This window comes from Salvia miltiorrhiza, chromosome 3, assembly GCF_028751815.1.
Source record: "Salvia miltiorrhiza cultivar Shanhuang (shh) chromosome 3, IMPLAD_Smil_shh, whole genome shotgun sequence".
In the NCBI taxonomy this organism is placed as follows: Eukaryota; Viridiplantae; Streptophyta; class Magnoliopsida; order Lamiales; family Lamiaceae; genus Salvia; species Salvia miltiorrhiza.
In genome coordinates, this window is record NC_080389.1 from 31,017,398 (window position 1) to 31,033,736 (window position 16,339).

The 16,339-nt window shown below is 37.6% G+C and overlaps 1 long non-coding RNA gene across 1 annotated transcript; it reads left to right on the plus strand.

Moving 5' to 3' along the window:
* The first annotated feature begins 6,246 nt into the window (after window positions 1-6,246).
* LOC131014137 (uncharacterized) lies at window positions 6,247-13,187 on the plus strand. Its single transcript, XR_009098082.1, has 3 exons — window positions 6,247-6,451; window positions 12,418-12,483; window positions 13,131-13,187. It is a non-coding gene; the product is annotated as an uncharacterized LOC131014137 (long non-coding RNA).
* Window positions 13,188-16,339: the final 3,152 nt, after the last annotated feature.

Below are 16,339 nucleotides of genomic sequence, written 5' to 3' on the forward strand. Positions count from 1 at the left end.
TTATACGTAAGAAAGCCCACCTGGTTGGGGTGACTCACGGCTAAGCCTTAGACTCTTGCGTTCAACCTTGATTCGGGAAAGAATAACGTAAGGTCTTAGTCCGCAGAAATTCTAACATAAATGAGGATGCGTAATGCAATTATGCATGGCGCATATTCCTTTTTATTGACCAATTAACCCAACTAGGTTCCGTCTAATGAAGTCAAGTGATTAACTACATTGATTCGTTCTCATTAGGGCGTTCTAAACAGTCAGTGAAGCATAATAATCCCTCTTTGTGTAAGCAAGGGAAGAAAATAACAAAGATTTGAAACACCTTAGGTTCTCTTCTCTCTCTCGCGGTCCGCTCTGCTTCTTCGCTCTCTGCTCTGGAGGTCAGCCCTGGCCTCTAAGTCAGCTCTGGCTGAGTTAGCTCTGCGGCGAAGTGATTCCTCGGGGCGGAATGATTCCTCTGATGAAAGTGATTTCTCTGGCGAGGAACGATTCCTCTGGTGAAGTGGTTCCTCTGGCGAGGTGATCCCTCTGGCGGTGTGATTCCTCTGGCGAAGCGATTCCTCTGGCGATGCGATTCCTCTGGCGAAGCGATTTCTCTGGCGACGCGATTCCTCTGGCGAGGCGATTCCTCTGGCGAGTCGATTCCTCTGGCGAAGCGATTCCTCTGGCGACGCGATTCCTCTGGCGACGCGATTTCGCTGGCGATGCGATTCCTCTGGCGAAGCAATTCCTCTGGCGACGCGATTTCTCTGGCGAAGCGATTCCTCTGGCAATGCGATTCCTCTGGCGAGGTGATTTCTCTGGCGACGCGATTCCTCTGGCGCCTTGAGTCCTCTGGCGCCTCGTCTCCTCTGGCGCCTCGACTCCCTTGGTCTGGCCATTCCTCTGGCCATTTCTCTGCTCTGGGAAGAGCGATGGGGACTCCAGTTTTCCAAAACCAGAATTCTCCGTCCTTATCTCGCCTCTATTCTCACTCGTATACAAACCTTAAACTCTACCTATGTGAGCATGTTGTGATTATCTATGTTCGTCTACGTTTTAAAGCTAAAGTTCTCGTCGTTCATCAAGGTCTCAAGTTATAGATTCTAACCAGTCGTAACTTAACATGCTTTTTGTTCAATCGTTTACAGCCCATAAAACATGATTTCTGTAGTGTGATGCATGCTGATTGGAGTAGCAACAAGGGTCGAAGATTACCTTGGTATCTCGCGTGCTTTGGTTGGGTAAAGAACGATGGTTTCTCGCTTTTTCGACCGTCGAGGTGCAAACTGGAAATGAAATGGCTGTTGTTCTTAGGTTGAAAATAGGTAGAAAGAATCATGGCGAAGGGTGGGAAAAATACGCCGAGTTTTTACCTTGTTCAAGGCGGTAGCAAGAATCTCGCTTTACTCCCCTTCGTGCTAGGCGTCGAGAGAGGTGAAACTCCTCGCTGTTGCTGCTGAAACTCTAAATGTTGGAAGGAGAAGGGGTGGCTCAAGGATTGAAGAGAGAATTTATACTAGGAGTTCGGCTGGTGTGTACTTGAGTGCCGAAGGGAGAGCATAGGCTGAGATAGGGTGCAGCAGGTGAGGTGGCGTGAGGCCTTTCGATTTTCCGGCCAATGGGAGGAGCTGCTGCTGCAGTCTTGACGTGCGGCTTTTCGGCTGCCCGGCCAATGGGAGGAGAGCTGCTGCTGCTGCAGCTTGCGTGGGAGGCCTTTCGGCTGCCCAGCCAATGGCTGTTGCTGCAGCACCTTATCCACCTTTTTCCTTTCTCCCCTTTTTTCCTTCTTTTCCTTACATGTGGCGTTAGCAGGCGGCGGATAGGGTGGCGGATAGGGCGGTGATGTGATCTAAAAAGATCTAAGTAAAATCCTTCAGTGTTGCTATCTCTCTGTATTAGAAATACTGGTTTCGCGTTTCTGATAAAATCGATACCTGCTAAATTAAATCCGTAGATTTAATTCGTTCGTCATCCTAATACTCAAATTAAATTCGTAGATTTAATTAGCTTCAAAGTCGAAAATAATTCACGACTTAGTAACATCATGAAATAAACTCCATCTTGATAAATAACACAACTTTGCTAAGTTGGTCATAACTTTGAATAATAATTATTCATCGACTCAAAGATTCTCGTCGCGGTCTTAAACACGCGAAGGTAAATAGAAATGCATACTGCTAGTGTAGTGACTCTGTCTCCAAAATACGTAATTCAGAAACATAGTTGAAAACATAAGGTGCTTCATTTACTGGCAGATAGATGACTAAACACGAAATACTGGAATTATATACCACTAAAAGAGCAGGTTGTCACACTCTAGCATCCAAAACTCATCGCTCATTCAAACGATGCTTCGCGACATCAAGGATCTTCAACGGACAGTCAACTCTCTCCCTAGAGATGATGCCAAAAAGGAGGAAGAGTATTCAGGACCTGACCATCATGTAGATCTGGCACATGACTTTGCCAGAGCTCAAGCAATCTTCTCTGGCACTACCAATCCCACTGCGTAAACTCCTTCTGCCTCAAGAGATTTTAGCAGAAAGAGATCAAGAGAAGAAAGCTCATCTTCCAGAAACCCAGAGCCGAAGGCCAAGAAAGTTCTCCTTATGAGCGAAGATACTCAACAACCCTTCCCACAAAGGCTTCGAGAACAACAAAGAATATTCAATATATCAGCGAAGGTCTCTTGGTATCCTATTTGGATAGGTATGAACGACAAGAACAATGGATACCAACTGACATGAATGAATGGTGGGAAAAGCTGAAAGAATGCTACACCAAATGGGTTGTCTTCGCCAATCTCGACAGGAGTAGAGATTTCCAAATTGAAGTATGGAAATACTTTCTTGTAAACTGGCCCGAGAGAGCAATGGTTATGAGATTGCAGTCTGCTCAAAGAATAGCTGGAATTTCAACCTCAAATTTCCTGAAGACGAAGGTTTGCCCTCCGAGAACCAGAAACGGCGTCAACAGAGATCTATCAAAAGAGAAGTCAGGAACATCTGCAACATCTGGAAGGTGCCTACAAATGTCAGCTCAGATGCGTATAACAACATCTAGAATGCGGTCTTCAGCTTGTATGGTCAGAAGCCTTAGTTTTCTGTGTTGTTTCTTTAGAAGTTTCTTTACCCTTCCTGTAATTCAAACTGATGTCTTATCAGTTATTTTCTCTAAATGAAAAGGAACTTCTTTTGATCTCAACCTGAAGACAATGACTTTTTGTTCAGGTGCTTATTAATGTTTTTCAGTCTTGTTCTCGTTCTGTTTTTGAACTGTTGTGTTCTTGATCTATGTACAAGTTTTAGGTTCTATTGTTAAGGGGGAACTGTATTCACCCTGTTTTAAGAACTTGTGCTCTGAGTTCAGTCTTTCTCTTTCTCAGAACTGCTGTGTGGTTTTGGCATCATCAAAAAGGGGGAAATTGTTGGAAACTTAATGAAATATCCTATTCCTTGTTTTGATGATACCAAAAGCAATAGGTTTCTTTTGTAATAGACTAGAACTGCTCGAACTCAAGTGTTAAAGTTCTTTTTCTAGTTTAGCTTGTTGTTCTGAAGACTGAAGACTGAAGAACGAAGAACTGAGGACTGAAGACTGAAGATCCCGACTGAAGCATCAGTCGAAGAAACAGTTTTGGACTGATTACTTAATGCGTGCCACGTGGAATCAGCGGACTGATACTAAAGACAAGTATCAGTTAAACATTCTTCCTCGGACTGAACCTCCAACGTTCAAAGGAACCCACATACTCCAGAAGAACAGCCGCATTAAATGCAGAGATCTCAGGATCGTCCTTTCTCTGCAAAGGACACTCCTCTTTGGTGATTACCTTTTCAGAGATGTCGCATCTCCTGCTCTTCAAGATGGCCGTTCTCACCAAACAAGGAACCTCGAAGATTGAAGCCTTAGCCCAAGTTCAAATTACTCTCTAACGGAAGAAATCTTGAAGACCTTCTCCGCCAACGGATCTATTCAAGACTTCTCCTATAAATAGCGCTCGAAGATCACTTCAATCTTCACCGATTCAACAACATAAGCTGAAACTCTGCCAAAATTATTTATCAGCCAAAGCCCAGCCTCTCCAAAGTTTGAATCGAAGAAGAGAATCCCAAAGCCAATAATCAGTCACTGCTGATTACATAAATTCTCTTAGACCTTAGGCAAACCTTGTTTACCCAAAGCCTAGGTCAAACTAACTCCAAAGAACTTGTTCTTTGAAGTTTAGTTGGCAAATTTTCAAACCTCCCTTCAACCGAGTGAATCGAGTGTTTGAGTTGTAAAGGAGTTCAGGAAGGTACTCTGACTCCGTGAGATCTTAGTGCATAGTGCGTGCTAGGGGTGAGAAATCCAACAAGGTGTGTTGGTACTGAAGATTGGATCTTCAGTTGTTTAGGTTGTGTGCACCCGCAAGCACATGTTTCGGTTTGCTGTGCACCCGTAAGCACGAGCATCGGTTTGCAGTGCACCCGTAAGCACTTGCAGAGTGAAGTTGTTGGTTTGATCAACCGACCGTGGATGTAGGAAGTGTTTTCCGAACCATGTAAAAATCTCTGTGTTATTTACAGATTTCAGTATTTACTTTCTTACTTGTGCTCTTCCTTTCTTCAACTGAAAACTGATTAAGTGCAAAGAGAAACTTAATACTAACAACGTGCTCAACTCACTGGCTATTGCAAAACAAAAGATTTTCGCTGCGTGTGTTATCAGTCTGACTGATCTATCTTCTGATAGTCAGTAAGATTTATAACATCTCTATTTATCAAACTCGACTGAAGCTTTACGTGCATCAGTTAAGTTCTTTTGACTTAACTGATGACTTCTTACTGAAGAGTATTCAGTATCAGTCGTCAACCCTGTTTTGGTCAAAACTCTTTTCAGTAAACAGGTGTCTGAGTTTGTGTTCAAAGTTTCGTTTTGATCTCTGTGTTGAGATTTTGAAAAATAGCCTATAGGTGTATTCCCCCCCTCCCCCCCCATACACCTATTCGAGAACCTCCGGACCTAACAGGAGTGTAGCAGGTTGTTTGCTTTGTCCAATTAACTTTTGTTATTCGGCTGATTTGGGTTCTGTGTTGTTTCAACATCGTAGTACATCGTAGTACAAAAAGTAGATAGGTTGGTTTATCTTAGGCAGGAAATCTGTAAAGATAGATCTCCAAGAGATCCAAATCTGTACCTTGTATTGTTGTTTCAACATAGTGAATTTAGCCTTGAGGCACTCACGGGTTATTTATAATCCGTTAAAAAATATTCATGTGTGTTAGTATTATTTTCCGCTGCATGTTGGTTACAATGTTATCAACATTCTGTTGATAACATTCCTTCCAACATTACTCTTTACGTTACACAGTTTTACTTTGTTGGTAATTTGGGGCACTAAACTATTTCAATTATTATTATTATTATTATTATTATTATTATTATTATTATTATTATTATTATTATTATTATTATTATTATTATTATTATTATTATTATTATACAATACTCATTAAATGTAATATTATACTCATTAAGTTGATAATATTATTTTTTTTTACTTGGGGGAGTTGGGGAGGGGGAGCAGTGGGATTTGAACTCGAGACCTCACTGTTCACACACATGATACACTATTTTAAATCAAAATAATAATATTTAAATTAATATGTATATTTGTTGCCAATTAATCTAATTTATAAATAATGATATTTTGATATTTTTACATTATTTAAAATTTTTAAAATAAATAAATATCACGTGGCCCGTGCATCGCACGGAAGAGCATACTAGTTTATTTTTATATATCACTTAATTTTTTGAAAAGTATCATTCTATGTTATTAAAAAATATCATTTATAATGTATTATCACTTATATTTATAAATAATTTGCTTATACAAAAAATATAATTTTTTGTTAGTAAAAGTTTCATTTACCCGAATTGAACATATAAAATAAACAAAATAAAAATAGGTACAAGCGGGTGTAAGGGAGGTCGGATTCGTCCCCACCGTGCCAACATATGTACAAGAAAGTGCCCCAAAATAATTACAATTAATTTTAAGATATTTTATGCATTTAGTTCAGCGTCGCAACTACAATGCGAGTTCAGCATGACCAATCGCAGTTCTTTTGGTTTAAGTGCGACCGCAATTTATTGCATGCGGTTAACCGCATGCTATGCGCCTGGGTCAACCCTGCCCGTTTATGGAACCGACCCGACCCAAATTGCAAAAATATAAAAGCCATTTTCTAAATATTTTTCACATTTGCTTCCTGTAATTTCGCGTTTCCTCTCGCAAACTTTTCTTTTCTCTCCCAAACCCTAGGTTATTTTCTTTTACGAAATCCTTGGTTCTTCGCTTTCCGTTTTCGCTTCTTGTTGATTCTCTGCAGGAAAATACTTTTCTTCGTTGGTACTCTGTGTTTAGTTTATGTTCGTCATTTTCTTCGTGATTTTCCGGCGTCGTACTTCGTGATTTCATACACATAAGGTATTATTGTTTATTTTTTCATTTTTTTTCTTTAATTTATTAGGGCTTTTTGGTACTCTGTGTTTACTTTATGTTCGAATCTGTGATTACTGATCTATTGTGTTCGATTTTCACTTTATAATAGATATGTGATTACTGATCTATTTTGTTCGATTTGCTTTAGATCTGTGATTACTTTATGTTCGATCTGTGTTTAGATCTCTGATTTTTGAACTAATTTTTTTCGATTTGCTTCAAATTTTTTATTATTGAACTAATTTCTTTCGGTTTTATTGATATGTGTTTCGATCTGTTTTTTGTTGGTGTGATTTTTTCGGTTTTATTGATATGTTCGATTTTATTGATATGTGTTTTATTGAACTAATTTCTTTCGGTTTTTGTTGGAGTGATTTTTGATATGTGTTTCGATCTGTGTTTAGATCTCCGATCTGTGTTTAGATCTGTTTTTTCGTATGTCAATGTATTTTTGAAAGTATATATTAATGACTATAAATGTATAGTTTGTTCTTGTCAGAAAGTAAATAATAGTTATTCATGATGTACATGTTTTATTGTACCAAAGTAACAAAATTGGCTTGGAAATTTTATCTGTATGTTATAACTTGAAAGTAAGACTTATGTACTTAAAATGTAAATGTCACACCCCAATTCTTGGAACAATAACTATAATTGGGGCACGACTAATCATTAAAATGAACAAGGGAAAAACCTTGTGAATTCCGAATAGAAGGGATAACAATCGGGCATCGCCCCTTTAGATGAAGAAAGATAGGGATCCAATTGATACAAATCAATCAACAAACATGACAAACTTCAGGATCACAAGTTTAGTTTCATGCTTCAGATAACCAATATTCCTTAATCAAAATACTTGAGAGTCAAAAGTCTAGGCTCAACAAAAGATATCGTTTAGAGTCATAGCATAAAGGTCTTAATAAGTCAAGAAAACGAAAGACAGATAAAGGCTAGTACTACAGCGGAAGTCAAAACACGGAGTTGAACCCTAGCCTCAACTCTCCCCGTCAACACCAGCCATCAACCTGAAAAACATTTGAAAATATTTGGGCTAAGTACTAATGTACTTAGTGGACTGCAACTTTTAAAACATTTCACAATTCGAAAGAGCAGTTTATCCAATCATTCATGACATAACTTAGAAGGTTTTAAAGTAAAAGAACTTCTAAGCATGTTAAAATATTTCATTTTATTAGCGCGCTGTTGTCACACACTGTTCTGTTACTCGCTGTGATCCCGGACCTTTTAGCCACCGACGGATCCCTCATTCCCATGATACTTGCCCAGAGGACGTAACTCAGACAAGTTGAATTGACCTCGGGACGCTACCCAGGCAGGCCTTACATGATACATGCTTCGAAACACATCCAGCCGAACACCCTTATAACGCCTCTTGCATGAATTAGTGCCCGATGGAGATCAACCCACCGAAACAACTAACAAGTGTACACAATTCTCAAATAACGTGTTAGGCCATAAGAGAACCTCGATCGATCCATGAATTGCGAGCCTTAAACATAACAGAGCGCACAAAAATATTTATTGGATAAACAGTTTTCATTTCATGAAATATTTAGAGCTTAATAACTCAAGCATACATTTGAAAAATAAGCCCACCTGATTAAGCAGTGCCTGTCGTTTGTTCTTATCTCTGAATCATAATAGCGGTGCTAATCCTCACGATCCACGAAGCCTACAAGAAATCTATACTCTTAATATGTCTCCTGAATCTAATCTTAAGTCAAGGTAAAGTGCTTAACATTCTATGATTCACTTAGCCGGATTTTCAAAATTTAATGAATAAATAATTGAAAACTAAAATTCTTGAGTTAAGGACACCAACAATATCCTTACTAGATTTTCTTTAATAATTGGAAATATAAATAAAACCAATTAAATCATAAATACTCATATTGCAAAATGTAATGCAATTTCATGTCATGCTTAGCATATAATAAGTAATTTACTTAAAACACGCGCATAATAATAATTTAATATTATTATAAAAATTAGTCATTGAATAAATTAATTAAACTAATTAATAGGTCAATTAATTAAAATAAGACATCCCAAAATATTAGTAAAGGTAACCCACACTTTAATTAAATCAGGGCCAATTAAATAAAATTATAGACCTAACTTAACTACTCCCTCCGTCCCGCGAGTCTTGACACGTTTGGGTTCGGCACGAGAATTAAGAAGTTGTACATTAGTGTTTTAAGTGTGTAATTAATAAAGTATAAAATTGATAAAGTAGGAGAGAGAAGGTAATAATTATTGCCCAAAAAAGAAACGTGTCAAGATTCGTGGGACGGCCCAAAAAAGAAAACGTGTCAAGATTCGTGGGACGGAGGGAGTAATAAGCAAGCCTAAAAGAATAAATAGGAGAATAAAAGATCTGGCCCAGCTTAAAAGCTAAAAGTCGGCTCAATGCTCAAGCCCAAACAATTAAATGAAGTAGTCCACTTGATAAAATAATAAAGCCCAAGTTTTAAATATAATCTGAGCCCAATTGAAAAGAATTCGTAGCCCATAAGAGGCTCCAAATTAATTAGGGCAAGGCCCCAAACTCTTTCTTCTTCTTTTTAAAACACACACACACACACGCACGCAGCAGCCTCCCCCCCCTCGCCCTCTTCTCTCCTCCGACGGACGGCGGCAGCGCCGTCCTCTGGCCGCCGCCGCCGCTACCATCCCTGACTTCCCTCTCCCTCGCCGAACTTCGGCCGCCATGCCGCTTCTCCCCCGGCGAGGACAGCGCCGGTCACCCATCTCCCTCTATCTCCTCTCTCGATTCTCACAAAACACACACACATGCAGAGTCACCGGGGCACCCAGCCACCGCCGGTTTCCCTTCGACGAAGCAGCAGCGATGGGCTGCCACCTCCATCTCCTTCTCTGCCTCCGAACGGAACGGCGACCGAGCCGCCGCCTCCAAGCCCTAAATCCCCAAATACCAGATGCCACCCCTTCGATTCCGGCGACTGCGCAGCCATAGGCTGCCGCCGCCGAGCTCCAGATCCACGTCTCTGTCTCACTCTTTCCTCTACTCACTCCAGCCGGCGACAACAGTGGCGTCGAGCCACCGCCGACCGCCGCCTCTCCTTCACCGGTGGGCTCACACCCAGGAACCGCCGTCGACCGCCGGCAGCCACCACGGCTGCCGCCCCTCCTTACTGACCTCGACTCAACAGCAACAACGACCAACCGACTCGACACCCCAGATTCGGAAGCAAGCTAAATCAAGCTCAAGACTCTATTTTTTTTTATCAACACACATCAAACATTCTTCTACCCTGCTTTTCTATCATTTATGCTCATAAATGTATGCACAGATTATGTATATATGTATATATATATATATATATATATATATATATATATATATGTGTAAAAGTTGTGTAAATGAAGCTCGGTGAATGGATGTTGCTTGTGATTCTTGCTTGGTCAAATTTGAAATTTCAGAATGTGAAGTTAAGAATGGGTGCGTTTCTGAGTTTGATTCAAGAGAGATAATATAGATGAGTTAAAGAAAGAAACCTTTGATTGGATTTGTTGCTGTGAACTGAATCTACATTAATGGAGCTTTTGCACTTGAATTTGTTTTCTTGGTATGCTGGTACGGGAAGGTAAGCAAGAAGATGGAAGGATGGAAGCATTGATTGTAACTTGAATTGGCAGAGGAGTTGCCTTAATCAAAGGTGTGTTGGGAATTTGAAAGCTTCATTAGGCTGTGGGTAGGCTGGGCGGGGCTAGTAGGTAGGCTGGGCGGCTATGAGCTAGTGAGTGCTGATTGGATAGCGAAAATCCCTCATGATTGAAATATCAGAACTGTAATATTCGTCAGGGTTAGCTAAGTAAATAGCTCGTGTAAATGCTTGAATGCTTAATTAAATAAATATGCTATGCATATAATTTAAATAAATAAATTTACAAATACTCCTTTTTATAAAGAGTGGATTTTTAAAATGGCCACTTTCATATTGTAAAATTAAAAATTGTCCACTAAGATAAAAATATTAAAAAATGGTCATTGTTACCAAAATACTCTTCCACATTAAAAATTTAAAAAATGTCCACTTTACATCACCCCTTTAAAAAATCCCGCAATTCACAACCAGTGTGAATTCACAACCAAAATTTTTTGGTTGTGAATTTACACTGGTTGTGAATTGCGGGATTTTTAACCAGTAGAATTCACAACCAGAATTTTTTGTTTGTGAATTCACAACTAGTCGAATTCACAACCAAAATTTAATTCACAACCAGTCGAATTCACAACCAAAATTTAATTCACAACTAGAATTTTTTGGTTGTGAATTCACAACAAACGAATTCACAACCAAAATTTAATTCACAGTCAGAATTTTTTGGTTGTGAATTCACAACCAGTCGAATTCACAACTAAAATTTAATTCAAAACCAGAATTTATTTTGATTGTGAATTCAAGTAGTTGTGAATTTGAGTTTTTAAAGTTTGAATTCACAACTAAAACTAGAATTTATTTTGGTCGTGCATTCGAGTTTTAGTTGTGAATTCAAAAATATTAAGTTGTGAATTCATAAATGTGGTCGTGAATTCAAAAATATTAAGTTGTGAATTTATAAATCTGATTGTGAATTCATAGATCTGGTTGTGAATTTAAGAACATTAAGTTGTGAATTTATATATTTGATTGCAAATTCATACATCTAATCGTAAATTCATAGATATGATTGTGAATTAATAGCTCGTGAATTTTTTAACAAAATTTCTCAATTTATATCAAACGTTAAAAAAAATAATTGAAGTGAAATACCAGCTTCAGGAGGAAATCGATCCTAACAACGACAATAGGCCTAAACCAAAATGATTAAATTGGTATGACAAATTAGGAACCGATCCATTCCACCGCCGCTTAAACATATAAGATCACATAAAATGGAGGCCGACTTATCTCTCAAAGACCAGATCAATTACTATTTCTTCCGTTGGAACGAAACCCTCATTCGCCGCATCCACTCCTTCCCCTCACCTCGGCCCTTCCACTGCCTTGTTTTCTTCGACGCGAAGAAGTTCCATTCGACGTCGGAGCTCGCCGTCCCCATCTAAAATCCGAATTCTCCCCTCCGTCGCCTCATCCTCCGCTCCGACGACTTCTGCCAAGCCACCTACGACGCCACCACCAAAGGTAGATGCTCGAATTTGGATCTGCGATTTATAATGGCAATGCTCGAATTTGGATCTGCGATTTTTCTCGTTCATCGCGTGGCTGTGGAGCAAGGGCGAACAACGGCGGCGCGAGGCGGTGCTAGACAAGGCGGTTAAGGGGCAGTAGCAGCAGCCACCGCCTGTGTTCCTTAACCAGTTACTGTCGGCCGAGGGAGTGCTCAGGCGAAGCCTGCTGGTGATGTTCCTTTTCTTCTCCGCGCGGCGCTGATTCTTCTCCGGCGACGGCGGCGGCGCAGGGACGTGGTTGTCGATGGAGGTGTGGATATTGGTGGCAGAGATCACCGGTGGGGGAAGAGGGGAGGAGATGCGTGAGTGAGGGAGAGAGAATAAGGATGCGGCCATTTTTTTTTTAGCTGAGGGTAAATTTGTATTTTTGTACAAAAACTGGCCAATTTTTAATGTTTTTATTTCATAGGCCAAATTTTAATTTTACTATATGAAAGTGGTCATATTTATATATTAACTCTTTTATAAATCATCTATGTTGGGATTAATACAAATTTCATTTTTGTTGGAATTAAATAAATCATTTTTCTTTTATTCGGCGTGAATCATCTTAATCTAAGCTTAGAATAAATTCTAAACTTAATAGGAATGAGCGGGATATTACAGTAAAACTTATATATTAAATTCTAAACTTAATAGGAATGAGCGGGATATTACAGTAAAACTTATATATTAAAAAGTAACACTGATGTTTGCATAATTTTATAATTCTCTTTTGATTTTTATGTTTTAGTATTATGGAAGAGAATCCTGCTAGAAGAAAAAGAGCTTCATCTCATGAAGATGTCGAACCAGAAAGGTAATAGTACTCCCTCCGTCCCGCTAAAGTTGGCAACATTCGTTTCGGCACGAAGATTAAGAAATTGAGTGTTATATGTTTTAATAGAGTGTGGCCTACAATTGTTGACCAAAATAGTAAGTAATTGTTGACTTAATTAAAGTAATTTTGACATTTTTAAAAGTGGCCTACAATTGTTGACCAAATTAGTGAGTAATTGTTGACTTAATTAAAGTAAACTTTTGCCATTTTTAGAAAGTGACCAACTTTAGTGGGACACCCAAAATAGAAATGTTGCCAACTTTAATGGGACAGAGGGAGTATAACTTTATGAGTTGTATGTGAATGCATGTTTATCTCCAAATAAAGTAATACTTGTATCTCCAAATGTATTACCATTGATTAAGTATTACTCCCTCCGTCTCGGCTTTTGGTATCCAGTTGAGAACGGCACGAGTTTTAATAAAGTGATTGATGTGTTGTGAGTGGAATAAGGGTCCCACATTTTATGTGAGAGTTAAAATAATTAAAGTGGAGTAAGGGTCCCACCTACTTTTACCAAAAATAGAAATGGATACTAAAATGTGGGACGACCAAAAAATGAAAATTAGATACTAAAAGCTGGGGGAGGGAGTATGTTATATCAATCTTTTTTATTTATTTTTTAGCATTATGAAGAAGAAAGTGTCTAGAAAGCGAAAAGGTGAAAGAAGTCAGCCCAAAAGGTAATATTTTTCCTCTTAAAAAGTTATTTTCATTATATTGAAAAATAAGGTTTATATACTAATGATAGATTCTTTACAGTATTCATGATGTACATGTTTGATTGTACGAAAGCAAATATTATTACTAAGAAAAGTAGTGTTGATATATGTATTTAATATTTGAATTTACTAACTCTTCTATATCTACATGTAAAACTTTGTGAGTTGTGTGTGAATGCATGTATTCTGTTACTGTAATAATGTCCTGAGTCTTGTTTTTTGTTGATTTTCAGAAGTTGAATCATTTTATGTTTAAAAATATAATACTTGTATACTGTGAAAGTAAATGTGTCTGATAATAAATGTATTAGTGCTTAGTGAAATGTTATATGAATCTTTTGAATTTCATTATATTGAAAAATAAGGTTTATATACTAATGATAGATTCTTTACATAATACTGCGAAAGAACAAAAATAAGGATGATCAGGAAGCTGATGTTGATTCAAGCCGTCTGCTGAAGTACATAATTTTTTATTTTAATTAATATATCATATATTAACTATTATTTATAGTTTTATTTTGTTGAATATTTATTATGGTTTATTTTATGCAGTGTAAAAGTGAGAGAGAGTGTTTCTGAAAAAGATGTTTTAATTAGATCTAAGGAAGAGGTTAAGGTAGTTGTGAAGATTGAAAAGTAAGTTTTATATCTAATTTAAATTTTTCAGTATTTAATTTTCTGATGTATTGCAATTTTTATATATTGTATTCAATAGTAGATTTTGTATGTAATATAGTACTACCTCCGTCCCAAACGAAATGTTCTGTTTTCCTTTTTGGACTGTCCCAAACGAAATGTCATGTTTCCTTTTTTGGCAATACACTCCCTCTCTATACTTAATATTTAAATAATTTTCACCAACCAACTTTATCTACTTTATACACATTTCTTAATCTCCGTGCCGAAAAGAAATTGGACATTTCGTTTGGGACGGAGGGAGTAGTAGTTATTGTTCATGACTGTAACAGTTACTAGACCAATTGTATATGTTTATTTTTAATTTAATATTCGTAGTAATAGTTATAGTTATTGGATGTAATAGTTACTATTGGTAAATATTAATATATTGTATTCCATAGTACATGTTGTATATATTGTAGTAATAGTTATATTTAATGGATGTAATAGTTATTATACTAAATGTATATGTTGATGTTATTATATTGTATTCCATTGTACATGTGTATATATTGTAGTAATAGTTATAGTTCATGATTGTAATTGTTTTTGTTATGAAATGTTATAGTTGTAGTATAAATTTAAACTTAGTATTATTTTTCTTTATGTAGGTATAATATTAAATGCAAACCTGTCAATTGATTTCTTTATTGAGTGAGGGACAAAAACAATCTGTCAAGGATGTAGGATTTGGTGGTCTTTTACATTTACATGAATGGAAATATGTTAAGTGGAGCCACATATACTGGTTCATTGACAACTTTAATCCTGTTTCACGTGTTCTAAATTTTGAGTCTGGAAGGCATATAGTTGTTACTCTTGTAGATATACAGGATTTGTTTCTGTTGCCTAGGGGTTGTGCTGTGTTGCATTATGAAATGAAAGATGAAGTTGGGTTTCAGAAAGTTGAAGAATTTAAAAATAGCTTGGGTTTAGCTGAAGTTCTCACTCAAAAGTCAGTCTTTGATCTTATTAGGAACAGGAACGATGTTAGGTTTTCTAATGGTGGAGACGATTTTAGTATACTTTTTATTCTCTATTGTCTTTCGACTGTCTTTTAAGAACTCTGTCAGATGTTCCAAACATTAACAAGTTTGATTGGTGTTCCTATGTCTTAGATAAACTTTGTAGAGCATTGGAATCGTATCGGAAAGGCGATTATCATGTTCTTAATGGCTGTTTACTTGTCATTCCATTGCTGTACTGTCACGACCGAACCTAATTAAGGATAATTAAGCCGGGAAAACCGTGACTAAGGGAGAGAGATTAGAAGCGGGGTAGAAAGGGGAATAATTAAACAAGGAAGGATAGTATTTAATCATTGTTAACAAAAGAAATATTTATAATATAACGAAGGTTAAGTCATATTGACTCAAACAAACTAGTAAGTTCGGATAATTCCGACTTAGCCAAAATAACATAATACTTATGAGTACGCAGCGGAATAAGGTTCTGATTACATGTATGAAGACATGTATCCCCAGAGTTCATTAATACATAAGGATAAGACAAAAGACTCCGCTCGTCACTTCATCACCACCAGCAGCTGCTCAACCTGCACATTTAGAAATATATGCAGGGCTGAGTACAAAAGTACTCAGTGGGCACGTATGCCTAAGTATAAAAATACATGCATCAAAACTGTAAATTGTCATGCCATCATAAACAGTACAGCAAGGGAGTTTTCGTGAAATAGGTCCAAACTTACTAAATTCATTTGTGATTCTTAAAGTTCGACTGCAGTCTAAGTTCTCATAATCCATCATATCTGAAGCTATGTGCCGGAGAGGTGGCCACCTCTCACGGTCACTTGACCGGCCAACCCGCTAGATGACTCACGGGCCTGGGTGTACACTAGCCCTGGCAGGATAGCTATCAACTGCTCAGGACCCGAATTCGATTACAACTTGGCAAAGCCACATCAGATAGATATCATACTGAAATTGAAACATTTTATGGCAAGACAATACTTGAAATAACTTAAATTCAAAGATTTTGTCATGAAATAACTTGTTCAACTGTAATATGAAACTCATTTGATATATATATATGAAAGTAATGCCCACCTGATAGAAACTTTCTGTGGTACAGTAGCTCCTTGATTGATTATTAATCTCGTGCTTGACCTTTATTACGAGAATATAAATAAGATACTGCTCGAGCAAAATCCTCAAATAATGAGAATACGAAATTAACGATGCATGATCCTCTTATGCCTGAATTATTATTCTGAGATAATAATCAGGGAATTTCTAATGTTAATCCAAGCTATCGGATTTAAACAAAAGCTAAGTCTCGTCTCATGAAGCCGGATAATTAACTAAAATTAATCCGTTCTCTTCAGGGTGTTCTAATCCGCCAATTAAATAAATAATCCCGCTATTGTAGTAGATAGAAAGGAACTGACTCGGCTTATTAATAATATTATAAGT